A 27597-nucleotide genomic window follows, 5' to 3' on the forward strand; every position below is an offset into this window, starting at 1 on the left:
TTTTTCAAATGTTTAAAATTGTATAAGTCAATAGTTTGAATTTAGAACTATAGTTTGTTTATATTCTTTTAGTCTTGTATACTTTATGTGATATAGATAGCCAAGAGATAGATACCTTGTTGGTCATACCATCTCAACCAAATAGCTTGTGGAGATAATCCGAGATGTAGAGCCACCTAAACCTTAAAGACGTTGAAGGATACCATGTAATAGGTTGCTAATAGTTGTATTTGGAGTCCACAAAGAATCTTATAAATGTAACAAAGAAAATTTAAGTTTATCATTGACGACATACATTAAAATCAAGACAAAGAATAGAAATAAGATATTGAAAAGATAGCATTCTACCTTCTACTTTTGTTTGATACTTTTTTGTATTTGTGATACTAAAAAGATGAAAAATCAAAAACTAGTAAATTTAATTCAAGAGCTATCACTTGTTGACATATCGGATAAAATATTGCAATTATCACAACTTTGAAGACTACATAATCAAGATAAAGATGTTCAAGAATGACACATCTTTTCTCAAATAGATGGTAAGATACTCTTTATTTGGTAGCACAACTTTAGAAGAGACTCTTGATGTTAGTCATTTCATTAAAAGTCAAAACAACTCCAAATGGTATTTCAAATATTTTATTTGAAAGTAATTACAAAGACCTGAATAACAATCAAGTAACAAAGAGGTCTTTGTGTCATGACATGGGACACTATCAATGGCTAAAAGGACCTATCAACTATCTTTGAAGAGAACAAAAATCAAAGTATGTGACAAATATAATTTGCCACATCTTAGATTTTTTTCAACATATGATGACCACTTTTCATAGAACTCATCTCTAGAAAGGAAGATAATGTCACAGATATGCATATTTGCCACATAATTATATTTTTTACATCTTGGATTTTTTCAACATATGATGACTGCTTCTCAAAGAACTCATCTCTAGAAAGGAAGATAATTTCACAGATATGCATATTTATTTAAATATTTATTCATATTATTAGATAGAATAAAATAAAAATATTTCTATTTATAATTTTTTTCTTAAAAAAGCTTTGTAGATGTTGCTTTGACTTTATATGTATTTATAATTGATTTATAGGCTAAAAACTTCATAAATAACTTAACAATATTTAGTTAATTTAGAAAATAAGCTAATTATGTAGCATATATATAAAAAACTTGCCTTGTAAGTTAAAATATGTATCTTGCAAAGTCAACATGTTTTGGAGGTTCTATATGACACTACCACATTGCTCTTAGTTAAGAGTGTATAAAGAGGCAAGAGTGAAGCATTCTTTACTCCTATCAATTCTTTTGTAGTCTTTAGTCTTGTTTCAAGACTTTTTAATCTTCTTGTCTTTAGCAATAGCTAATCTAGTTTAACACTATATTATCTTCAAGTGATTTTTTAGTTTTTTTGAATGGGATTTGCTTCAAAGATCTCTAGAAAATGTTCTTAATGTGAACTTAATACATCCATTTGAGAGCCCATTGACATCTTGGAGATTTTTGTTTTTTTCATTTGATGGAGGTGAGATGTATACAATATGTTTGTTATGGGAAGATGGGTAGAGGAGGCCATTGCCATGATGAGTGTTGGAAGCTTGGAGGAAGTGGGTGTAGAGGGTGGTGTTTGGATGGGAGGGATAGGAGAGGAATGGAAGGAGGAGTGATGTGGTTGGTAAGAGAGATTTGGAATGCCATGGATGGTTTGTGTGATGGTCCATGTTGGGGTGGGAAAAGTAAGCGTAGCAGTGGGAGAGTATGCTGAGGCGCGGAGGAGGGTGAAGTGAGGTACACGAGCAGAGTGGGGAGTGGGGAGCGGGGAGGGGCAACCTCAACCTCCGCTGTGCCAGGGTGCGGTGATGTTGTGGGCGAGGAAGGCATGTGCGCGTGCGGGATGGCGCAAAGAGGGAATACAAAATGCGAATGCGGTGCGGTGAGCGTGGATCGAACACGCGACCTTCAGATCTTCAGTCTGACGCTCTCCCAACTGAGCTATCCCCGCACATGTTTTCGCCCGGGTTCGAACCGGAGACCTTCAGTGTGTTAGACTGATGTGATAACCAACTACACCACGAAAACTCGCATGCACGCCGCTCGCCGCCCACATTCTAACTCCCCCTCCGCCGTCACCCTCACCTGCACACCCTTCTTCACGCACTTCACACACACATTGGGCTCGCGTCGCCGACTGCAACGCCCACCACACACCTCCGCACTCAACAAGTGCTCCGCTGATGCCCAGCCAACTCTAGCACCGGCGTCGAAGCGGAAGCCATTCCTCTCTGCGCTGCACCTCACGCGCGCACAAAACCTCACCTACGTCACCCACCCCTCACCACCACCGGACATCGTCAAGTGTCATGCCCATGTGACGCCTCTGCCATTGCCATCGAGCGCAACCCGTTGGCTCTGCGGATCGAGGGCCTGACGCCCCTGTGACTTGCGTGGAACACGCTGCTCCTCTTTTGGGGAACGGAGTTTCTGGATGCACGGCATCGGGCTTTCCGTCCCCCTCACAGGAGCGACCACGGGTATCAGCCAGCATCGCGTCGCGAGCCTCTCATCTCACCCCAGCTGTGCTGCTTCGCCGGAATGATGGCAGAGCGTGCCGGGTCACGGGCGAGGGGTTCAGATAACCCATATGGGTGGTGCGGAATCCGTTGCGACTGGGGTATTTGGAGCGCGGTCGGAGGCGAGAGCAGGGAAGGAGCCGGGTGCTCAGCTCAGAGCGAACTATTCTTTCGCCTTTTACTAAAGAATACCGTGCGCTGGGTACACATACCGGTATACTCTATTTTTTGGACTGCCCCCTTCGCGGGGGCCCATCCATCTCAAAGTCCCAACCCGGATAACTTACCCCCACTGCGGTGTCTTCTAGGCGCCGGTGCCTGTTTAGGCCTTGGCGCCCTGTTCCGAGTTCGTGTTTTCTGGCCCTCACCCGCCTCGGCGATCTTGTCCCTGTTGATTTTGAAGAGTTCGTGTGCACCTATGCTCTCTGCGGACTTGAATCCACAGGGCGTGTGTTTGAGGGGTACGCCCTTCACTCTCTTTCCCGCATGCTGAAGCGGACCCTCGACTGTTGCACTTGGATGCAAGCTGCGTGCGATTACGGTTCTCTTCTCGGGTCCTGGGGCCACACTCCGCCGATCATGGTTCAGTCGCGATTACGTTGCAAGGGCATAGAACCCTGTCATTTATTTTATTCTATTCCTTTTTAGCGTTTCTTTCTTGTTATAATTTTGTAATGTTTTTGTTGGTTCCATTTTTTTGTTTTAAATTTCTTCAGTGGATGGTACGTTGTCAAGTGTACATATTCTTCTGTATGGTGGGGTTAATGGCAGAGGCATGCTTTGATAATGCATTTTGATGGTTATGTGATTTTGTGAATATGTTGTAAGGGTACAAGGGTACAAGTGCCTGGAAAATAATGATGTGTTTGAAACCAAGTGGTATTCACCATTTGCTTTAGTGTATGATAATGATGCATTTTAATGTGAAATTCAAATGCACCATCCTCATAAAAGATTGGCTAAACAATGAATTCAAATCAACAATAGAGTTGTTTTTAAGTTTTGAAATGTTATATTTTTATCTTCATTCCAATTTGGTTTGGTGTTCATATTTATAATATGAGGGCAACAACAACACCAAAACTATATGTTAATAATGATAAATAAAACTTTCATCAATAAAACATTTAACAATATCAAATATTATAATCATTTTATGATTGTTTGCCCTTATTATGATTGATATAATTTCACAACTTACATAAATGATAGATGTAAGAAAAAAGAATAAAGTAGAGAAGATAAAGTCTAAAAATAATTACTTTTAAAACAAAATGTGTTATTTTAGCACATTTTTACTTAATAAATTAAATAAAAAAAATACTTAGAAGGGGATTTTGAATTGTAGGTTATTCTTTTATATCTTGTATGATAATGAATAAAGTAATTAGAGTTATCATAAAGAATTAGAGTAAAATAAAATAAAATCAAAATTAAAAAGATAACATTTATATATTTGAGATTTAGCTTGAAAATAGTTTGATTTTGTGATTAAGATTTTGAGCCTTATTAAAACTAAGTAGTAATATAACAAATATTTTATAGGGGCTTTTTGGCCTTTATTTTGTTTATCTATCTATGTTGACATAGGATATACAAATTCAACAAGTAGAAAACACTTTACCTAACCAAAATAAAGATGAAGCAATTGTTTTTAATACTAAGTAAGTATTTTATTAAAAAATAGAAGTAAATAACCAACAAGTCCACATAAAATGTCAAAACATGTCAATTGCATTATCACATGGTTGCTTCTTCAAATAATCCAAACAATCAATGCATGAAAGAAATTGGTATGATATTGAGCAACTTTTCTATCTTTCTGCTAGACAATTTATTCCAAGATTTTACAAGCAATTGATCTTTTGTTGTTAAATTTAATTTCAAGAACTTGCAAACTTAATAAATAAATACTTTGATGGCATTGATAACATCTTGTGTAACAAGAATCAATCAATGCAACAAAAATTGAAACCTAAACAAAAAATAAATAATGATAAGAATTATATGTATAGAACTGAAACTTTTACTTGTTGGGCAGTCTTGATCTTTTGTTGAATAGAGCTTGATACTTTTCTCAATTTTCAAAGATTTAAGAGATAGTAGCCTCTCGTATGGTAGTATTTCTAGTTGATTAGTAGGTCGGTATAAAGAATAGCTCTCCATGGGATAGTTTTAGAGAATAAAGCCTTTAAGTTAATTTTCATTTTATTTTTTAAAATTAGTATTGAAGTTATTCATATATCTTTATAGGTAGCATAACTTTATCATCAAAGTAAATATTTTTTTTTAGCATTAATAATTTTTTTTTTGTAACAAGAGTTGTTTGATATGCTACTTCCTTATTATATTGAGCAAAATGTTTGAGTAAATCATGGCCTTGAGTGCATATATGAGCCATTTTCATCCCTCATTGAATTGTCATATTTGATTGCTTCTACTACAAGCTTAATAAAGAATGTCTTTTTTAGAATACTTGATCATTTTTGATATATCAATCCAAATATCGTCTTTTTAGCTTTGAACTTATATTACTTTTTATAGGTTTGACTTAGCATTATTTTCGTTAGAAATCAAAAAGTTGTTTTATAATTAGACATTGTTATTTGCAAATGCTTTAAATTTAATAATATTAGCTTTTAGTGTTATAAAGCTCATATAAATCTCTAGATTGTTGTTATTCTTATTATAGTTGGATAAGCACTTAATTCATACTTTATTCATATTAATGGTATAGAAATTATGTTGTTCAGTATGGTATTCATTAAGCCATTGTAGCCATACTTCTTTTTTTACAAAGCCCTTTATAATCAATTAATAAGATACCTAAAGAATATTATCTAGTACATCTCAAATTAGATAGGAATAATTTTTATTTTAAAAGATTATTAATAATACACATGTTAAAAAATACATACTACAAGTCATAAAAATAACCATTTTCATTCCTATTCTTTTAAATACAATATTTACATACTTAACATTGTTATAATCTTATAAGCCAAGAGTTTTGATATTGTTTATGTTATTTACAAAATGCAATGCTTTAATATTCATATTGAATTCCCTTGATTGAAACTTTCTTGTAAAATATAATAATATATTAGTGACATAAATCAATTAAAAATATCATTTATAAAATATTTAATGACTTATATTTAAACAATCTCGAATGACATATAATTTATAGTTTGATAAGTGGCATTTGAATAACATTGATCATGAGCTTATTATTTTATACTTATTATATTATATTTTAGTTATCTATAAAGAATTGTATCCAATACTAGTGAATCATTTCCACATTGGCATTATCTTTGCTAATGTATTGAGAGTGGAAGACAAAATATTTAATATTATTGATGATGTCTTTTTCAAGTTCAACTAAAAACGTTAAAAAAACTTTATTCTTACCTTTTGGTACCAATCAAAATCCTTTATCAATTTTTCATACAAACACTCTATCATTTTCCTTGTTTAGATCCTTGACTACAAGTAGTTATTAACAATATTTTCTTCTCTTTTTCATGTTATTAGTATTTGATGAAGATCATGTTTTTTTAATTTGCTATGATGGCTATAATATTTTCATAGTCATTCTACCATCAATTAGTCTTTATATAGTTTACATTTATGCTACAATAAAAGCTAGTTGGAAAGGTATAAATTTTGCAAGCTAATACTTTTTTCTTATTATTAGCAACTTCATCCATAATCATCTACTACATAATATTCATCTTGATCTATTGAAAAACTTGCTAAATTTTGTGCTTACATGCCTTCTATTCTCTTATTATTTTTGGTCTTCTTGCATCAATATTAATTAGAACTTATTTTTTTGTCCATCATACTCCTACTCCTATTGCTTCTTCTTTTCTTTTCTTTCATCCCTACTATCTTTTCCACATTCAAACAAAATTATAATAGGTAATAAAAAAAAAATTGATAATATTGTGATACTAGAAACTCTGCAAGTGTCAATGCTATATCAATATGAAATATGAACCTAAATATGAAGTAATTCTCTCAAAGATTTATCTATAAAGTATTCATATAATGAACAAAAAATTGCATTGTGGCCAATTATGACACAATATAAGTATTTATTTAATAATTGATATTTAAAAAAAATATTCTAATTATCATAATAATACTATTAATAGATATATTTATCTTTGAAAAAAATTATCTAAAAAATCCAAAAAAATTGACTTTGCAAAATTTATATTTAATAAGGAAATCAAAGAATTAGCCATGAATACATTGGTTTTATTGGTTAAAATCTTGTGATATTTATACAAGGCCTAAATTTTTTAGTAGCTAAAGACGTGATAGTTCATGATTACCAATTAAAAATCTATTATACTTAGTTAAATTAAATACCAATTAAACCTAAAAGACTAATAGTAACTTATTACTTATTTAAAATTGAGATCCTTCTTAAGAAAGATAGCAACCATCACTAAAATTTGAATGAAGAGCCACGCATTAAAATTTTGAGATAAATATGTAGACAAACATCTAATAATTCAACTTACCTTCCAACAAAAAATGCCACGCATGACTAAATTACAATGTAATTTGTAATACAATCACAACTAATACCTACTAGAATCTTGATATTACAATTAGACAAGAATCCCACACTTGACTAAAGAAATTTAATAAGAAAAGTACAAAGATAGCTATAGTGCATAAATACATATACTTGATGTGTAATGATATATTCACACATTAGTTTTAAATATATATGCATCACTATTCCATCATCAATCAATAATGATCTAAGTAACATAACAATGTAAAGTAGAAACAATATAATAAATTAACCAAGATGATAAAAATTTAAAAATACACAATTAATTCATTTGTACATAAGAATTGAAGCTGATGATAGAAAAAAAGGAAGAATATGGTATGTAAGATTTGTTGTTGTGTTTGTTTGGTTTTTTATTTTGGAGTATAAGTTTGTGAGACGAGAGATGGATTTGTACGATTTGATGGAATCATAAAAGAATTTGGAAGAAAAATAAAGTTGTAATTAATTAAATAGATAAAAAATACAATGTAAGAGGTGATTAAATTTTAGCTTGTTTAAAATACTTTCATGGAACTATTTAATTGAAGGTTTCTTTAAGAGGCATTACCTCATTTATGACAAAAATCTAGCAAATTGTAGTTTATAAGTTCTTTTTTTTCATGCAATTTTGTACATCCATATCTATTAGTAAAACAATCAATAGTATATTTTTTATTTATGGAATAAGGTACTTTGAATGCACTAGAATATTAAATATTTCTCAATATTATTATATATCTATTCATAGTAGTCCATATTCAATTATTTAGATAACTATTTAATTTTCAATCTCTCTAATTCTTCCTATAAATATTTTATGGAGCAATAAATTAATTCAAGACTATTTGTTATTTTGTAATTATATGTTTTATTTTTCTCTTTTTAAATCCAAATCCACTTTCAAGAAGATATATTCATGATTAAAAAATATGACCTTAGCATGTACTTCAAGTGGAATGAGGCTACAATCTGTCATATAATGGTTTTTGATTTTTGGTTTTAATTTTGAAGTTATAGATGGTCTTATTTGATAATTTTTATATTTTTTTTAAAAAAAATCATTAGAGCAAGCTTTAGATCTTGATGCTCTTTGTGAGCATTGAAGGGGTATTTGTACAAACTCCTCTTATTGAATTTTGTTACCACACAATCCTTGTATATCTCATTGCCTTATATTATAGAATGGAATAAGATCACAAAGACCTTAAAAGTGTGCAAATAGCTTTGATTTATATGATGGTCAATGTATCTACTATGTATGTTGTCTTGTATTGTCTATTTTAATATGGAGATTAGCAAAGTACATTGAGTGGAAGAAAAAAATAAAATGTTGATAGAAAAATCAAAACCTATGTCTTTTTAGATCATTCTCTTTGATTTACACTATTCCACATATAGTATGTATTATAGTCAAAGAGCCATATACTATGAATAGTGTATATCATTCAAATTAGGAATATATAATATTCAAATTTATACACTATTTACAAACATTAATGTAAGTTTTTTGCACCAAAAGAAATTTAATTGATAAATTTTGTAAAATAAATAATAAGGTTGTTTTTAATAATATACTCAAAACTAGCTTAATTAGATTTTAATAAAACTTTTGTATCTAAAGCTAAATAAGTAATTAACAAAAAAATACATAAAAAATAATCATAAATTAAGACATACATCAAAATAATGTAAAGATGATATTAAAAAAGAAACTAATTTAGGATAATTATGCATTAAAATATAAAATAAATCCATATATATATATATATATATATATATATATATTAGCTTTATTTTCCAGATTGATGCAATTATTTAAATAAAACATTATTAATATTAAAGCTAATACAAAAGATGCTTTATATAATATAGTAGTATAATTCATAAATATGTAATAGTAATTAGTAGGTATGATGTTTTATTTTTATTTATAGAATTATTGAGTTAAAATGAGGTAAAGATTAGTTTTGTACATTAGAATAAACTATAAAAAAATTGAATATTTATAAAATATTATAATCCTTAAGATTTATCTTAAAAGAAATATACTTAACATGTAAAGATGTTATGATATAAAAGAGATTATGAATGAAAGTGCTTAATACTTTGTGATGAGATATACTATTTTTTAAACAAATAAAAGATAATTCATAAATAAACAGGAAACGAGCTAAAATTTTATATTCTATTTTAGAAATAATTCTTTTTTTATTAAAAATAAATCATAAAAAAAAATAGATGATATTGGACTTCCATGATTAGGAAAAAAATTTAACATGTGTAGTAAAAACTATTACATTAAATTTTCTAAATTTTTTATAGTTTTAATATAGAAAATTCACATAAAATATCATTAACTAAAATATAAAATAAAGAAATTATTATAGATTAAATCACACATACAATATATTATGCAATTTAAGATATATCTGATAAAAAATAAAAAATAATATTAAAAAAAGAAAAAAATCTTCTATTTACAAAGAAAAAAATATTAAAATAAATAAATAAATAAAATTTATTTAAGATTAATTTATTCATAACTACATCACAACTAAAAGCATTGGTTGTTAGAGATATGATAATTCATACATTAAAAAATAAGAATATTTTAAGATATAAAAAGTATAAATGGGATAAAGAAATAAGAACAAAATGTGTATAATTAAAAAAAAAAAAAATTGATTTCAAATAAAAACTTTGATCCAATCAAAATAAAATATTATGTATATATATATATATATATATATATATATACATAAATATAGAAAAAAAATAATAATATGAAATTTATAATTAACCTTTTTATATATTAAGTTGTAAGAATTGTAATTCAACATATTAACATTAAAAAAAATTAATTCAAATAGTAATATAAATTTTTTTTAGATTTGTATTTTTTTATCTAATTTTATATTTTTAGTATTTATAATTAGCCATAATTTTACTTATTCATCTATAGATAATTTTATAAAAGAAAATCTAAACATGATTATTTTAATAAAAAATACCTAATATTTAGATAAATCTAGATTTAAAATAAAGAAAAAGTTAAGTAGAAATATTTATATTTGTGATAATGCTTTTATTTAAGAAATTAATATTTGAGAGAACACAAAGAATATAATTTGTAAAACTAGCATATTTAAGAAAAATTCAAAAAATGATTACACAAAAAAATGAATTAAAATATTTTACTAATTTATAGAATAGTTCAAATGAAACATTATTTATTAATAATTATATAAAAAATAATCAAAAAATTATAATACTAAATATAACTAGTTATAAAATCTCATAATTTAACCTAATTACTACTTAATATTCAATAATTATAGTTTATATAATAAAATTCTAATAATAGAATTAAAATATTATTTAACATAAAATCAATCTAAAAAAATATCATCAAGCACAAATATTCCTTTAATTAATCATACTACCAAACTTTTTACATCTCACTATTTACTTATAATAAATATTTCTTATCAAGAAATCATCTTTAATTTAGAAAAAAAAAAGATTTTCACAATTTAAGTGGCTCACATAACAATTATAAAATAATAATTTTTAAAAAACCATCTTTTAAATAAAAAATATTCTATAAATTAAAAAAAAAATTCTAGTAGGAAGGAATAGGAAAAAAATAGGAATAAATTACATCAATATAAATTTTACATAAACAACATTACCTTGACACAACAATCACCAATAATTTCTTGAGGTAGACAGATGTTATAACCATAAATGATTAATAAAACATAAAAAAAGAAAATATGTGTAAAGCATTCTTTATATTGACATCTAATAAAACATACTCCAACTAAAACAAGTTGAAACACATATCAACTCCTGTATTACATTATAACCATCGAACGCTGATTCCTAAGTGTGATTATTATTTTACTTATTCTACAATTTCTTTCAAAATAAACTTGTATAGGAGAATTTGAACACAAGGAAAGACTAAGTGCTTGAATTTTATTTGTTAGGATAACACAATTAACTGTATTCCAAACCACTAAAATACTAAGAAATACTATAATGCTTTCTCCTAGTAATAATACTCTTTCATCAATTGATAATAACAGTGTATAACTCTGCACTCTCAAAAAATCGCTCAAAACACAATAATTTCTATCAAACACCAGGAATAACAGATTTCACTCCAGTAATCTGAATTCACAAAATTTCCATAATCACCAACTTCTTTTGTCCAAAACACACATAGCTCTCAATAAACAACAATCATAATCTTCCAATAACTCTTCATATAATTCAATCATTCAGTACTCCAATTACATAATCAATAACTCATAAATCAATCTCTCATTTATTCCATAGACTCACTTCTCAGTATTCAGAAACTATCCATTACTCTTCAATAACAAAGAACACAAAGAAACAAAGAAGTAGTACCAAGCTTATCCTGGCTCATGACTATCATAATCTGGCACTCCAACAAACTTCTACAACTTCTATATAATTGCTTTTGATTTCTAGATTCTAACCGTAATCCTATAATTAACCACTTTTAATAACTAAATCAATCATCCATCCTCCTCAATTGACTATTCTATGGACTATTACTCTATTTTATTATACTATTATTTTATTTCATTATACTCTCCCAATTCATTGACCTCAGCCTTTAGTTTCAAGATCTGGACATCACGAAGTTCCAATTGATGCTAATGTTGACTCATCCATTCTTGAACATCTTCAATTGATACTTGTAACCAACTCCTCACTATTAACTCTTAACTGAAACTACTACTCTCGAATATACAAGAAACACAAGAAAATGGCACTCCAACCAACCCAAAACAACACCACAAAATGTCTTTAACTGATGCTCCACTCCTATTCTTTTACTACTTGGTGATAATAACAACATGTTATCCATACTGTCCATGAAAGGTAATGGGAAGAAATCTTTCTTGGTGGCTGCATTAAGTTTTCAAAAATCCTGACAAATTCGGATTTTTTTATATTTTTTCGGCACCATGACAATTGGAGAAATCCACTCATTATTCAATACCGAGTAAATAAAACCAATTGCAAGAGGCTTGTCCAATTCCTCCTTCACCATGAGAAAATATTTAGGATTAAGGCGATGTTGCCTCTGCTGTACGGGTTTAGCGTTCTCCTCTAAAATGATATGATGCTCACAAACTTCAGCGAGGATACCTTTTAGATCATCATAAGTCTAAGCAAAAGCTGATTTATGATGCAAGAAAAATTCTGTTTAGTAGATCAACTCCTGTTCCTTAATATCTTCATAGATCTTAATTATCTGAGATTCAGCTATGGTTGCCAAGTTGATAGTTTGACATAAAGGTGCAACGGCGATGTTTTATTTCAATCCCGGTGCTAGTTAAAAATCAGACATGTGTAAAGTACTGAATCCTATATCCAGGGCACTCACATGGTACATATCATACTTCGTCATCCAATCAATATTAACTTTAGTAGAGATTTCTGAATCTAGCAAGTATATCAAGTACTCCCCCGGACCGCCACATTGGTACACCACTCCATGATATTGGGCTGCTTCCACGGACGCCTCCGTAATTAGTGCTACTGCATTATCATCTGAGTTAAGTTCATCGTCCGATGTCAATTTACATGTTGGCAATTGAAATTCTCCGTGATAGTATACTAGGTACATTTGTAACACCATTTTATCTCCACTTTTGTCAATTGTCAAAGTACCTCGACTCCAATCATTCTTGGCCTTTGCTTGAAAAAACCTGGATCATTTCAATAAAATTGGATACGATAAAGTCGATCGTTGTAACCAAAAGATAATGTAGTTGATTCCATACGTAATATCGATAATTATAGTTTGAACACTCCGTAAAATATCCATTGGTTTAACCTGGCTATAACCTATCATCCTTAACAACAATGTTGTGGGTACTAAGTATTCCAAATCTAAAGCATTCATTGTATCAGCATTTATTAAATTGACCCTGGAACCACCATCCACTTGAACACCCGAGATCATAACACCGTCAATCAAAACATCGATGGTTGGTGCACTTGGATCAGGATTCAAACTGACTTTACAAACTTTCTTATTGCATTGCCAATGTCGTGTTAACAATGAATTCAATGTAGAACCTTACTCTAGTGCAACAGTTAGAAGTTGCTTCATAGAAATAGAAGGTCGAATAGCATCCAGATCCTTCAAAATATCATATGATTTCATATTTAAGATAATTTCCAATGCCTTCTTTCTTTTCATTGAGTTGAGTTTAACTCCGAGAGGTAAGATATTCTTCCATCGTAGACTTGAAATTACAACAATAGCCAAAGTTTTTTTGGAATTTGTACCTCCAAGAAGATCTTTCAATGGATAGGATATTTCAAAAAACTACGTAGAGAATAAAACAGCTTGAAATAGAATCGAAGCCTCCGTAATCGAGACCTCATTAGGTTGCCCAATCGAGTCAGGTCTCATACTTGATAAGAGGCCCATACTATGACCTGGATTGGATGTCCCTGTAATTGGATCAAATTGGCCCTTCGCATCAAGTTCATCCAAATATTGAATTGGTCCTTTCTCTTTTTTCTAACTCTTGGTAAGAACGGCTTGGATACATTCCATCCAATTTATCAAAGAATCTTGAGGACCTTGATTTATCTCTTCCATTTTTCCTTAGTTTTGGATCTGCTGATCCTGATTATTGAAATTGAATGGAGCATTATATTGCTAATAAGTATGCCCTGACTGCTTGTAATTTCCACACAGTGACGCATAATCATCACTGGCTCTAAGATTGAGACATTCATTAGTATAATGACCAATCTGTCTGCAACAGAAACAACAAAGTGATCTTATTGTACCCTCATCAGGCATATTGGATGTCTCTACCGATATATACCTACTAGGCTTGTTCTATGTAGGGTTAAAAAATGATCCTGGTTGTCCCATTGGTAAGGAGGGTATTTGGTTTGATGACATTGGTGGAGCATATTATTGATACCTCTGTTGCTCTTTAACATAGTTATTGGAGTTTGATGCAGACCTTTGATTAAAATTGGAACTTTGAAAGTTATTGAATGCTCGAGTTTGTCGATTAGATCGATTTCTATTCCATCCAAACGTATTTCTTGTTTGAACTTAATGACTTCTCACTAAGTTGGTGGGATCATGGTCTGATTACTGAATTGTTGTTACCTTTGCCAATTCCAACAATTAATTTTTAAGTACTTTCTTCCGTAAAATGTACATTGATCCATCATTTGTGAAGTTGAAAAGCATTCTGTTACCAAATGACCATGGCCCTTACAATTACTTCACCATACATTGGTCCTAATATTGGTAGGCTTGTGCCTCTTCTCTTTATCCTTGGCCATATTAATGACCATTTCCTCCATTTTCTTTGTCAAGTTCAATAACAAGGTTTCATTGGAATCTTTTGGGGCTGGTATTGTTAGTAACTCTGGCGCTTGTTGTTGATATGGAAAATATGGAACATACGCTATTGTCATGTTCGGTGGTATAGCTTGCAATGGGATGACATTAATTGGCCTCTGAATATTGGCACTGGAATTGGCCACTGTTTCTAACACATGTGGATAACTACCCATTGATCCGTTCCAAGTCAAATATTGATAGCTGCCTTGAACTAGAATCATCGTGGCACTTGCAGTTAAAAACTTATCATAATGGCATTCCTCCCAAACCTTGGCTCTAGTAAGAGATGTAATTATCGTATTTGATTAAGTCTCTTTTACAAATATTTTTAGTTCGGGTGGGTACAATCCATTGATTAATATTGACAATACAAAAGCCTTTGGCATTTGGTGATTTGGCAACTTACGGAGTGTATCTACCACACAACCATAGTATGATTCTACTACCTCTCTTGGATCCATTTTGATAGTCATTAATCTTTCTCAAAGTTGATCCTCAAAACCAATTGGGCGAAAATAGATTAAAAATATATTCTTCAATGCTTTCCAATTGAAAAATTGAACAACTTGTTGACAGTTGTACCATTCAAATGCCATGTCTTTTAAGGTTGCTGGCAACCATTGTAACCAAATATCTTCAGTTCTTCTATTATTGGCTAGAATGCTATCAGAAATTGAGACAAATATTGATTGAGATTCATACCCAAAAAACCTCTAAAAATAGGTAATAGAGCCATGTTTGTTGTGCGATCGCTATCAAGGATAAGAACTCAATGAAAAAGTAATTCAGACAAATGAGCCTTCACTCAAAGAAAGATAACAAAATATAAATAAAAAAATATATATATTGAAAGAGAAACTGGAATGGCTATTACCAAAGACTAGAAAACATGAAGACTCTTGAAACTAGACTAGAAACAAGAAAGGAATTGACAAGAGTGAAGAAAGCTTCCCTCTTGTCTCTATATATACTATCTAACTAGGGACTACATGGCGATGTTCTATAGGACCTTCAATATATGTTGACTTTGTAGGACACATGCCTTGACTTACAAGGCAAGTTTTTCTACGTGTGGGCCACATAATTAGCTTGGTCTTCAAGCTAACAACATGTGTGGTACATGGCCAATTTATTGACCACGTTTCTAATCCCAAAAAATCAATTAAAGATACCTATAAAGTCAAAGCAGTGTCTGTGAAGCTTTTAGGAAGCTTCCATATCAAATACTATAGATCTAACTTACTTTTATCTACTTTTACTTACTTCTATTTATTTATATATATATAATTACTGGCTTACATGAGTAGATCCGTGACATTAACCTCCCTCCTCTTCTAGGGACGAGTTCCACGAGGAACGATCATTGTATGTTGAGGAAATCTATGATACAACAAATTGTATTTGCCATATATTCTGATCTTTGTTCTTTTCGAAGTTGATTGATAGGGCCTCTCAACCATTAATAGTGTCCTATACCAAGGCAGTAGGACCACTCAATTATTTGATCATTGTTGAGGCCTTCATAACTTCCTTCGAACAGAACATTTAGAACACCATCAGGAGTTGTTCCTACCTCTAGTAAAATCACCAAACATTGGAAGTCCCTTCCAAAGTCATGATACCAAACCCGTTATATCTCGCCATCTATTCGAGATGAAAACATGTCGTTTCTGAAGATCTTCATCTTGATTATGTCGTCTTGAAGGTTGTGACAATCATAATGTCTCATCTGACACGTCAGTAAATGAAGGCTCTTGAGTTGAATCCGCTGGTTGTTGGTTCTCCATCTCCTAAGCATCACAACTACAAAGAAGCTATAAACAAAGATTGAAGTAGAATGTTATCTTCCCTAGATCTTGTTTCTTTTATAAAAAAGATTTTCATCTTGATTTTGATGAATGTCATCGATGAAAAACCTCCACCGCCTTTGCTGCATTTGCAAGATTTTTTACTGGCTCTCATGTATATTTACTAATATCATATCTGTGCCAATGGACAAGATATTCTAATTTATTTTGGTACCGCCTTGAATCTAAGAATTCTTCTACTTCAAACTCTTTATTATTATCCACTTCTATAGAAGGAGGTGGAACTTGTCATCTTCTTGGTATATCCATTGTCTTGTATGGTTCAAGAAGAGAGATGTGGAATGTTGGATGGATTTTTATTGACTCTGATAGATGTAAACGATATGCAACTAGATTGATTTGTATAAAAATAGAAAATGGTCCAAGTCTTTGATAGTCCAACTAGTCACAAAGACGAGTGGACTTGATATTACGACGAAGTAGTCATATCTTATCACCCAAGTGGAATGGTGGTTGTTCTTTTCGATAGACATCCGCATTGATCTTTTGTTGTTCTTGAGCTTCTTTTCACTTCACTTTCATCGCCAAATCTTTCGCAACAGGATTATCAACTTTTAAAAAGTCAAAAGTATCAAATCATGGATGATAACCATAATTAGTAAAGAAAGGTGTTTGTTTTGTAGAAGAATGTATCATGTTATTATAAGCAAACTCTGCCAATGGCAAAAGAGTTGTCCAATCATCTTATTGGTAGTTAATGGTAAATCTTAAATATTGCTCCAAAACTTCATTAACATGTTGTCGTGATGTAATATGACTAGTAGGTGAAAGGGTGAAGAAATATATCATGTTTTGAGGATCTCACTTCAAAAATATTGTAGCAAATTATCTTGAAAAAATAGATATTAGTAAAAGGATAGAAAAATTAAAGGTGCTAATGCTGCCTTTTTACAAATTATACTTCTATTTACTTTATAAGGCCATAAATAAGGCAAAACAAGGTAGATTAGAAAAATAAAGGATATAGACATATATAGGGAGGAGTTGAAGTGCAAATTAGTAAAAATTACCTCAAGAAGACGAAAGTTGATATCCGGAGAGGGCCGGTTATGAGCCAGGGTCAAAATCAGACCCTGAGGCACAAAACCGAGTCTCGACGACGACTCCGGGACTCTTTGGCAGATCAGAGAATGGGATTTGATAGAATATTGGATAGAGTTTCTATAGGCATTGATTTTAGGTGATTTGGAGTTGATATGAGTTTGTAAGAGCTTTGCAAAGTAGAGGTTTGTTTCGGATGACTTGGATTTTATGAAATAAAATAGGGTTTATCTTTTGAGTTATATCGAGAGTTTTGTTGTAGATCTACGAGTGAAATTTTTTGGATTCATGATTATAGTTGTGTTAAATACATGTTGTAAATTTGAGCTCGATCTAACGGTTAAAATGAGAGATATTGAGGTTTAAGCGGGTCAAGGTCTCAAAAAGTAGAATTTTAGGTCTAGTGAGGGTTTTTAAGAATTCATGCAATCTAGTAGTTGGATTGGAGCAAAACTTATGTGAGAAGGTATGAGACTTATTTTTCTATGTCCATGAGAAATTTGAAACCAATCGAACGGCGCAATGAAGAGAAATTGGCTGTGGAAGATTGACATCAAGATTAGAGAAGGAGGCCGGCTAACACCCAAACACATTTTTGAGGTTTTCGTCAATTTGGTAATACCGATCCTCTTCAAGTTTTTTGTGCTTGTTTTAAACTTGATTTTTAAAAATTATGAAAATTTTGAATTGAGATCAATGGTTTATTCATTAGATATTGAGGTTTAAAACAGTCATAGGAATTACTAAGATTTGGATTAGGGTTTGGCTAGGGTTCAATTTAGGGTTTGATTTAGAGTTTAGGGTTTGGATTAGGGTTTGGTTAGGGTTTGATTTAGAGTTTGGATTACGATTTGGATTAGGGTTAAGAGTTTGGTTAGGGTTTGATTTAGGGTTTGGATTAGGATTTGATTAGGATTTGGATTAGGATTTGGATTAGGGTTTAGGATTTGGTTAGGATTTAGGGTTGGATTAGGGTTTGGATTAGGGTTTAGGGTTTGGTTAGGATTTGATTTAAGGTTTGGATTAGGATTTAGGATTTGGTTAGGGTTTGATTTAGGGTTTGGATTAAGGTTTGATTTAGGTTTTGGATTAGGGTTTGATTTATGGTTTGGTTTAGAGTTTAGGGTTTGGATTAGGGTTTAGGATTGGATTAGAGTTTGGATTAGGATTTAGGGTTTGATTTAGGATTTGATTTAGGATTTAGGATTTGGATTAGGGTTTGGTTTAGTGTTTGGTTAGGATTTGATTTAAGGTTTGTTTAGGATTTGACTTAGGATTTAGGATTTAATTAGGTTTGGTCTAAAGTTTGAGTGAAATTCAATAGGATTTTAACTAGAATTAAATTAAAGTTGAATTGACATATATTTGAGTAATATTTGTGATCATTCTAATATTTCTTTAAGAATTTTATTATTTGTTTGAAATTTCTTTGAGTTGTTTTGAATTTGATTACCTTTGTTTACCATTATTATAGTCTAATTAGAGCATTTTTAATATTCTATTAGAATTAGGATTTTGTTATCGCAATTTCTATTCTTCCTTCTACAACCAGGTGCCCGAAGCATTCTCAAGCAAGACTTCACACATTACGACATATTTGGTGAATCCGACGTGAAACGCTTGAGGTGGAAGGAATTTATTATTATTTTTATTATTTGAATTTTGGAGAAGGAATTAAAAGAGAATAGAAGGAGGCAATTAGGATAGTGCTTCAAGTGGAGTTGGAAGAAGAGCTTCATTTGGAGGACAAGGTATGTATTTTGATTCTAACTCCACAAGCATGTTTGAAGCTTTGACCTTATTCATGCAATAACAAGAGCAACAGGTTAAAGATTGCAAAGAGAGTATGGCTAACAAAGCATTATAAGCGGTCGTAGACAAGAACGATCAATTTGAAGGAAAAGATATTACAAAATATTTAAGATGTTATGTAAAAGAAATGGAATTGAAGCATATTTCAGAAAGCAAGATGGTTCAATTATTTGAATTAGCCATTGAAGGTTGCAAATCTCTCATCCCATATATGATTTCATCAATTCAACAAAGAAAGAAGAAATGGGAATTGATGAAATCATACGTGGGATGAGAGATTTGCAAATAAAATTTACAAAACTTAAAGAGAAAATTCAATCATCAAGAATATCAACAAAACAAAGACCAAGGCCAATGGAGGGTGTAGTACATAGATGCATATGGTGTGATAGCATAGATCACTCGAAGAGGGAATGTGAAGAATTTATAGAGGCATTACATAAAAGAGTTGTTTTTTTTAGAGATGGTATGATACACTCAAAAGAAAATGGAGAAAAATTGGAAACAAATTTTGTTAAAGGAAGAATGAAGTTATTTATTGGAGATACTTTTAAAGTGCAGACAATCTCAAGTAATGAAGCATCAACAAATTGGGTGGAAGCAGATCCTAGTAGATGTTTAAGTATAAATCTTGAGTTTCCAGGAGAATCTAGTTCTTTGTAGACAAATGCAATGAGGTATGCTAAAAGGAGAAATTTTACTAGAGATAATTTAAAACGTGTTGGTAATAACATTCGACAAATTATTGGGTAGGATGATCCAGTAGATAGATTATCTGTACATGCTCATATTGTAAGAAGTCAACATGAAACATTAATAGAAGAAAAATGAAGGAGAGATAAAAATAATGAAGGGCCCTCAAAAAGAACTACAAGGAGGAAAAAAGCACGACAAGAAAAGAATTCTATTCATGAAGAGACAATGGAGAACATTTCTACAAAAGAGAGAGAAATTGGAAAAGAAAAAATGAAGGCTCCTGCTTATAAATTACAATCAGATATTGAAGCAGCTACAGATTTGAAGAAGGTATTGGAGGAGCGGATTTTAAGTAGAAAGGTTGAATTCATAATTGGTGAAATTCTAGGAATTGCAAAGCATGAGTTTCATGAAATTATTATTGATACAATAAAGAGAAAACGAAAATCTATAGGAGACTCTATGACATCGAATGCACAAGGAACAAGAGCAATGGAAAGAAATGAAGATGAAGAAGATGAAATATAAAATTTTGGAGATGTCTTGCGAATAAGGTTTGCAAAAAAAGAAGATGTCATTCAAGCTTCTAGCCATTATTCTAGAAATCATTAGGCAAGGGCTACAATAGAGACTTTAATAAAATTAGAAAATTTAGAAGAACCAGTTGTAGCATTAATTGATCATGGTTCTGAGATCAATTTGATGTCAAAGGAATTATAAAATAAGAAAAAATGGCCTATTGATACTGAATATGGGTGGATGATAAGAGCTACGAATAATTCAAAGGGAGATTTGTATGGAGCATGTCCAAATATCAAAGTGAAAATTGAAGATGTTATTCATGAACAGAATTTCTTTGTACAAGACATGTCTATATATCCTATTATATTGGGACAACCATATATTATTTCCACACGAATGGAAACAAAAGTAATGGATGATGGTTCAGCTTATGCAAGCATAAGAAGCAAAGATGGGATGAAAGCAGTTCATTTTTAAACTGTTTGTGCTAATCATAAGAGAAATCATGATAAATTGAGAGACAAACCAATATCAAATGAAAAATTTGAAGACCTTGACGGTTTTTACGACACACCATTGTAAAGTGCGGTTGCAATGGATTAGAGAAAGAAAAGCTCCCGCTTAATTTAGAAGAAGAATTGTTATCTATCAAACTTATTGGGATGACACAAGATTGTGTATTGACTTTTAAGACTATTGACAAAATGAAAAAGAGAGACATATGTTATATTAAAAATATTGAGAAAAATTTGAAAGAAAATGGAGAATTGGTTGAAAATGAATTTATTTCAGGAGCATATGAAGAAGAAGATTTTGTAGATACTATAGGAGAATTAAATTATCTATTATAATGTGGATTATAAGTAGAGAATAGAGTTATTAATGTATATTCTAAAGAATTTTATGATAAAATTCAAGGATTTAAAGAAAAATTTAAGTGGCCAAGAGGTATATGTTGAAACTAAGTATAAATCAGTAGCAAAGAAGGTCAAACCAGTGGCTTTGCCACTACCGTGTGATTGTGAAGAAATGATAAGTGGAGCATTGATACCACCAAATCTAAGAGATCCAAGGAAGATAGGATATAAATTTATGGATGTTACATTAGATGGATTAAATATTAGAGGTGATGGATTTTTGAAAAAATGTGAAGAAAAATGTTTTAGGGATATGCTTTCACATCATGGAAAAGCTTTTGCATTTGAAGCACATGAAATTGGGTGTGTTGATCCAAATATTGTAGTACCCATGGTTATTTTTACTATTCCTCATGAACCATGGAATTTGTGACCAATTCTAATACCAAGAGCGTATTTATCTAAGTTAGTAGATTTACTCAATGAAAAGATTAAAATGGGAATTTTGGAACCATCTATAGTGCCTTATTTTAATCGATGGTTTACAATGCCAAAGAACAATGGAACAATGAGATTTATACAAGACATGCAACCCGTAAAAAAAGTGAGTATTAGAAATATGGATTCAAATCCAATTGTGAATGAATTTGTAGAAGCATTTGCTGGAAGAACTACCTACTCAATGGGTGATCTTTATTCAGATTATGATCAATTTCAATTGGCAATACAAAGTAGGGATTTCACAACTATGAAGATACCATTAGGATTGGTTAGAATGAGCACATTACCACAAGGGGCTACAAATTCTGTAGCACATATGATGAATGAAATGGATAAGGTATTAAGAGATTTTATTCCAAAAATAACAATATCTTTCTTGGATGATGTACCTATTATGGGATGTGAAGAAGAAAGAAAGAATAAAACTTTAGATTCAAAGGGATGTAGGAAGTTTGTGGTAGATCATATTGAAGATTGTGAGAAGATTTTGAAAAGATTGGAAGAAGTTCATTTAACCTTATCGGGGACAAAATCAATGTTTGGAGTAAAAGAAATTTTGGTGATAGGACACATCTGTGGTTTATATGGACGTTGTCGTGTTGTAACACGAGTATACCATGAAAATATAAAGAAAGGGGACTTTTATTAATGTTCAGTTACCTCGAATATTAGAAGCAACGACCAACTCCAGTGCAAATATTGAGTGGCCAGGTTTAGTCACCCTGTTACAGTCAGCCGCGGCATATTGAAATGCTCCATCCGATTTCAATAACGGGAGTCAGCAGGAAGAGAAAGGACCAATTCACATGACGGGTGAGCCTGGTTCGAAGAGCCAATTGGATCCAATTTCAAGAAACCAATCCGGGTCCTCTTATCCAATATGAGACCTGAATTGGCCGGGCAACTCAATGCAGTCTAATTACGGGAAAATCCAGGTCTTACTACGGGCCTCTACCAATCTGACGCGAAGGACCAATTTGATCCAATTATAGGGACATCCGGGACTTACTACTGGACTCTTAGCCAATATGAGACCTGAATTGGTCGGGCGACTCAATGTGGTTCCGATTACGGGGTTGCGATTCTGTTTCAGGCTGTCATGTTCTCTGTGTCATTTTAGGAAACGTTGTTTTCGGTAAAAAGATCTCTTAAAGATAAAAATGGAGGAGAAAGCTCTAACGGTGAGAGCCAATTTTGGATCCAAGCTCTGACGGTGGGAGCCAATTTTGGATCCAAGACGGAAGATTGAAGAAATTCAGAGGGTAAGGTTAGGGGAGAATAAGTTTTTGGAGAGTTTTTTTTTTGAAGGATCGGGAGAGCTAGCTTCATGCTTCGGGCAGGGAAAGAAGATAGAGAATTGGGTTTTTTTTCTTCATAGGATTTGGGAAGACTGAGGCAATCGTTGCTGAAGTCAGTGTTGTAATGGTGACTCGGGATTTTTAATGAAGTGGGTTTGATTACTCTTGACTGTTTTTTGAAATCGAGTTACGTCTGTGATGAAGAATTAAAAGGGTGTCTATAGGATTGAGTATGCGGAGTGAATGAAATTTTTTGGGTTAATCTAACGAGATAGTTAGTGGATACAAGATCGTGGATATAAAGCGGTGTCAAAGATTAGCAGTTTGGGTTGTTTGGGGTTCTTTGTAATGTCTAGAGACCTACCGGCCGGGACAAAAAGGACTTTGACGAGTAGTCGAATGGCATCCGTATAGATTTATGATATATTTTTACAGTCCTTTATATTCCAACAGTCAAAAACTGATAGACTGCTTGACTATTAGCGAATCTCCATACTACCTTCTACAGCCAGATGCCCGGCGCATTCTCGAGCAGAAAAGCACGTAATACGAAAACGGTCCCTATTTTAGCTAGATAAATTCGTTTTCAGACGTATTATCTTATACGACAAAAGTGGTGACCCGACGTGAAAGCTTGAGGTAGAAGTTATTAGATTTGGGTTGATTTTATCATTATTTTATGGAAAACAAAAATAAAAATTTTGAAGGATTTTTGGGAGGAGTTTCTGGTGGGGATTCTTCTAGAGGACAAGGTATGCACATGGATCCATCTATTGCTAGTATGTTTCAAGCCTTCTCATTATCAATGCAGCAACAACAAAGCAATGATCGAAAGAAAGCTTTGGCAACCAAAGCATTGCAAGCAGTAGTCAATAAAATTGATCAATTTGATGGGAGGAATATTTCAAGGTATTTAAGATGTTATATTCGTGAAATGGAATTTAATCGGGTTTCTGAGAAGAAAATGGTTGCACTATTTGGACTTGCCACGATACTGGAGATAAGAGACCATATTACATCGATTACGGATCGTTATAGAAATTCATGGGAGGATTTTTTACATGCATTGAAAGACGAATATTTCTTGGAAGATGCTGATCGCGTTACTAAGAAGCTGTATCTGGAATGGATTGAACGGCCCAATAAGAATTTACAAGCAACAGAGCTACTAAGGGAATTTGAGAGGCAGTACTCTCAATTATCAAAGGTAGAAAAATTGACATTGAAGCCCAATAAAGTTGATCTATTTCTTCAAGCTGCTGATGGAGAATTGCAAGGGAAATTAGAATTCCTTCTTGAAGACAAAGAAGAAGATGAAGGATTGACAACAAAGTGGAAGAACGTTGAAGATGCGGTGGGTTGCTTACGAAAAGAGAAAGGAGGAAGGATAGGAGCAATATTCCGAAAACAGTACAAGCACCAAAAGGTCCAGTACGTACAACACCACCGACAATGCCTACAGTTCAACCTTCGACATCCTTATCAAAGAAAGCAGATATGGGAATGGAAGAAATTATACGAGGAATGCGAGATCTTCAAATCAAATTGGCAAGACTTAAAGAGAATACTTCTACAAATAATTCGAAGAATGTTTCAAAACAAGGATATGTACAAAGATGCATTTGGTGTGATGATGCTTCACACACTAGAAAAGATTGCAATGAATTTAATAATATGATACGGCACAGAATTATTTGCTGGAAAGATGGGAAGATAGTATTGAAAGATAGGGAGGATCTTCTTTAAACCAATTTTGGCAAGGGAAGAATGAGAGCATTGGTTCAAGATTACCTAAAAGAGCATGAAACAGCAGCACGAGAAAGTGCAAGTTATGATGCTAGAGTAGATGATGAAATTGGTGGAAGTACAGAAACTAGTGAGTTTTGGGCTTCTCCCGTTTCTACAATGCAAGAAGGGAAATTACCTCGAGAAGCGTTATTGACGACTGTAGCTACAATACGAGGTAGAACAGGTTGAAGAATCCTGTTGAATCTCTTTCAGTTCATGCATATATTGCTAAGAGCCAACATGAAGCTTTGATGGAAGAAAAGAGACGAGGAAATTTTGATGATACTAGAGAAGAAAATTCTTCTAAGAGGCAAACTCGAGGAGACAAGGCTCGGGAGGCAGCTTCACAAGAATTGCCTGTAAAGGATACCTCGGCATCATTGGGAGAAAAAACAAAGGAGACAAAAGATAAAGGCAAATCAATTGCTTATAAGCTACTTTCTGACATTGAAGCGGCAATAAATTTGAAAGGCGTGTTGGAAGAATATATATTAAATGCTAAGGTGGAATTCACATTGAAATAAGTCTTGGGAATTGTAAAGAAGGAGTTTCATGATGTTATCATTGACAACATTAAGCAAAAGAGGCAATTAATGGGCGAAACAAGAATGAGTCATGCTATTGATGTAAGAATATATAAAAATGAAGAAGAGGTTGATATTGGTTACAAGCAACCAACAAATGAAAAGAATGGGTATAATCAACGAGTACGTTTCGAAGGTTATAGGGATAAGAAAATAGAAACTTTGAGCCATTATACTCGAAAGCATTGGGCAAGGGCAACTATTGAGGTATTGGTGAAAGTAGGAGATATAGATGAACCAATTGTTGCTTTAGTCGACCATATTTCTGAAATAAATCTCATGTCTAAAGATCTTTATAAGAAGCAAAAATGGCCAATTGATATGGAACATGGATGGGTAATACGAGTAGCTAATAACACATGAGGCGAATTATATGGAGCTTGTCCAGATGTCAAAATTTGGATTGGGGATGTTGCGACGGAGCAACATTTCTTTGTTCAAGATACAACATCTTATCCGTTGATTTTAGGACAACCTTATATTACGGCAACACGGATGGAAATAAAAGTACTAGACGATGGTTCTTCTTATGCAAAGGTACGGAGCGAGGATAGGAGAAAAGCTGTACAATTTCTAACAGTTCCTCCTAACCATGAACGGAATCGAGATAGGTTGAGGGAGAAACCATTACCAAAGATTGTTGAAGGATTTAAGGATTTTGGGGAGGTACCACTGTAAAGCGAGATTATGGAGGTACAAAAGAGGAGGTACTCTCTTGAGATGAAGGTGCCTTTGATGCAAATTTTATTGGTATATTGGAGAATGGAAATATTATGTATAAGAAAGTTGATGATTTTAAAAGAAAAGAAAGAAAAAGATTATATAATATTGAAAGAGAATTATGCAAGTTAGGTACATTGTAAGACGATGAGAGGATTTTAGGTGTTTATGAAGAAAATGGACTGGAAGATTCATTGGAATTGATTACATCTATTGAGTTAGGAGATAATGATAAGATTGTTGAGATTCATTCAAGAGAGGTTTATACCATATTTGAATCTTTTCAAGCACCAGAAGTCACTGTAGAGACGAGATATAAAACGGCAGATAAGAAGGTAAAGCCTGTTGCCGGACAATTATCAGAAGATTCTAAAGAACAAATGGGAGAAGCATCAAAAGAAGCAAGTTTAAGAGATCCAATGAGTATTGGACATCAGTTTACTAAAGAAACTTTTGAAGAATTGAAGATTGGCTCTGATGGTTCTTTATTGCTGGAGGAAATTACTTGCTTCAAAAAGATGTTGGCTAAACAAGGTAGATCGTTTGCTTTCGAATCTCATGAAATTGGGTGTGTGGATCCCAATTTTATAACACCTATGGGTATCTTCACTGTACTGCATGTACCTTGGAATCTAAGACCGATTCTAGTATCGATGGTACATTTACCTAAATTAGTTGAGCTATTAAAAGAAAAGATAAGATGTAAATATTGGAACCCTCATTTGCGTCATATTCTAGTCGATGGTTTACGGTACCTAAGAAGAATGGGTCACTACGATTTATTCAAGATATGCAACCAGTGAATGCAGTAACTGTTAGGAATGCAGGAATTGGACCTATTGTGGATGAATTTGCTGAGGCGTTTGCTGGAAGGGCGATCTATTCAATAGGTGACTTATATTCAAGTTATGATCAATTTCAACTTGCCGAAGGAAGTAGAAATATGACAACAATGAGGACACTACTTGGATTGGTTAGAATGTGCACTCTTCTTCAAGGCGCGACCAACTCAGTTGCGCATATGATGAATGGGATGAATAAGGTATTGAGAGATTTTATTCCGGAAAAGACTATGCTTTTTCTGAATGATGTTCCTGTAAAAGGGTGTAGAGAAGGAGACAAGGATGAAACTTTAGATACGAGGGGGTGATGCAGTTATGTTGTTGATCATATACAAGATTGTGAAAAGATTTAAACTCAGCTTGGAAAAGTTCATCTTACATTACCGGGTATGAAGTTTGCTTTTGGAGTATGAGAGGTTGTGATTGTTAGACATTTATGTGGATCTTACGGAAGAAAATCAGATCCGACTAAAGTTG

General features: G+C 32.3%; 2 long non-coding RNA genes and 3 other non-coding genes across 5 annotated transcripts in view; 2 read left to right on the forward strand and 3 right to left on the reverse strand.

Moving 5' to 3' along the window:
* Window positions 1–1688: 1688 nt before the first annotated feature.
* LOC149986655 (uncharacterized) overlaps window positions 1689–27597 on the reverse strand; it is a 56948-nt gene continuing 31039 nt past the window's right edge. The window contains exon 2 of the long non-coding RNA XR_016500102.1: window positions 1689–1846. This is a non-coding gene — a long non-coding RNA (uncharacterized LOC149986655). The remainder of the gene's footprint in view (window positions 1847–27597) is intronic.
* LOC149986656 (uncharacterized) overlaps window positions 1816–27597 on the forward strand; it is a 56828-nt gene continuing 31046 nt past the window's right edge. Inside the window, exon 1 of the long non-coding RNA XR_016500101.1 lies at window positions 1816–1877. This is a non-coding gene — a long non-coding RNA (uncharacterized LOC149986656). The remainder of the gene's footprint in view (window positions 1878–27597) is intronic.
* TRNAF-GAA (transfer RNA phenylalanine (anticodon GAA)) lies at window positions 1946–2018 on the reverse strand. Its single transcript has one exon. It is a non-coding gene; the product is annotated as a tRNA-Phe (tRNA).
* TRNAV-AAC (transfer RNA valine (anticodon AAC)) lies at window positions 2022–2095 on the reverse strand. The gene has a single exon. It is a non-coding gene; the product is annotated as a tRNA-Val (tRNA).
* LOC112275407 (U5 spliceosomal RNA) lies at window positions 2725–2840 on the forward strand. Its single transcript, XR_002967720.1, has one exon. It is a non-coding gene; the product is annotated as a U5 spliceosomal RNA (small nuclear RNA).

This window comes from Physcomitrium patens, chromosome 22 (assembly GCF_059467195.1).
Source record: "Physcomitrium patens ecotype Gransden chromosome 22, ASM5946719v1, whole genome shotgun sequence".
Lineage (NCBI taxonomy): Eukaryota > Viridiplantae > Streptophyta > Bryopsida > Funariales > Funariaceae > Physcomitrium > Physcomitrium patens.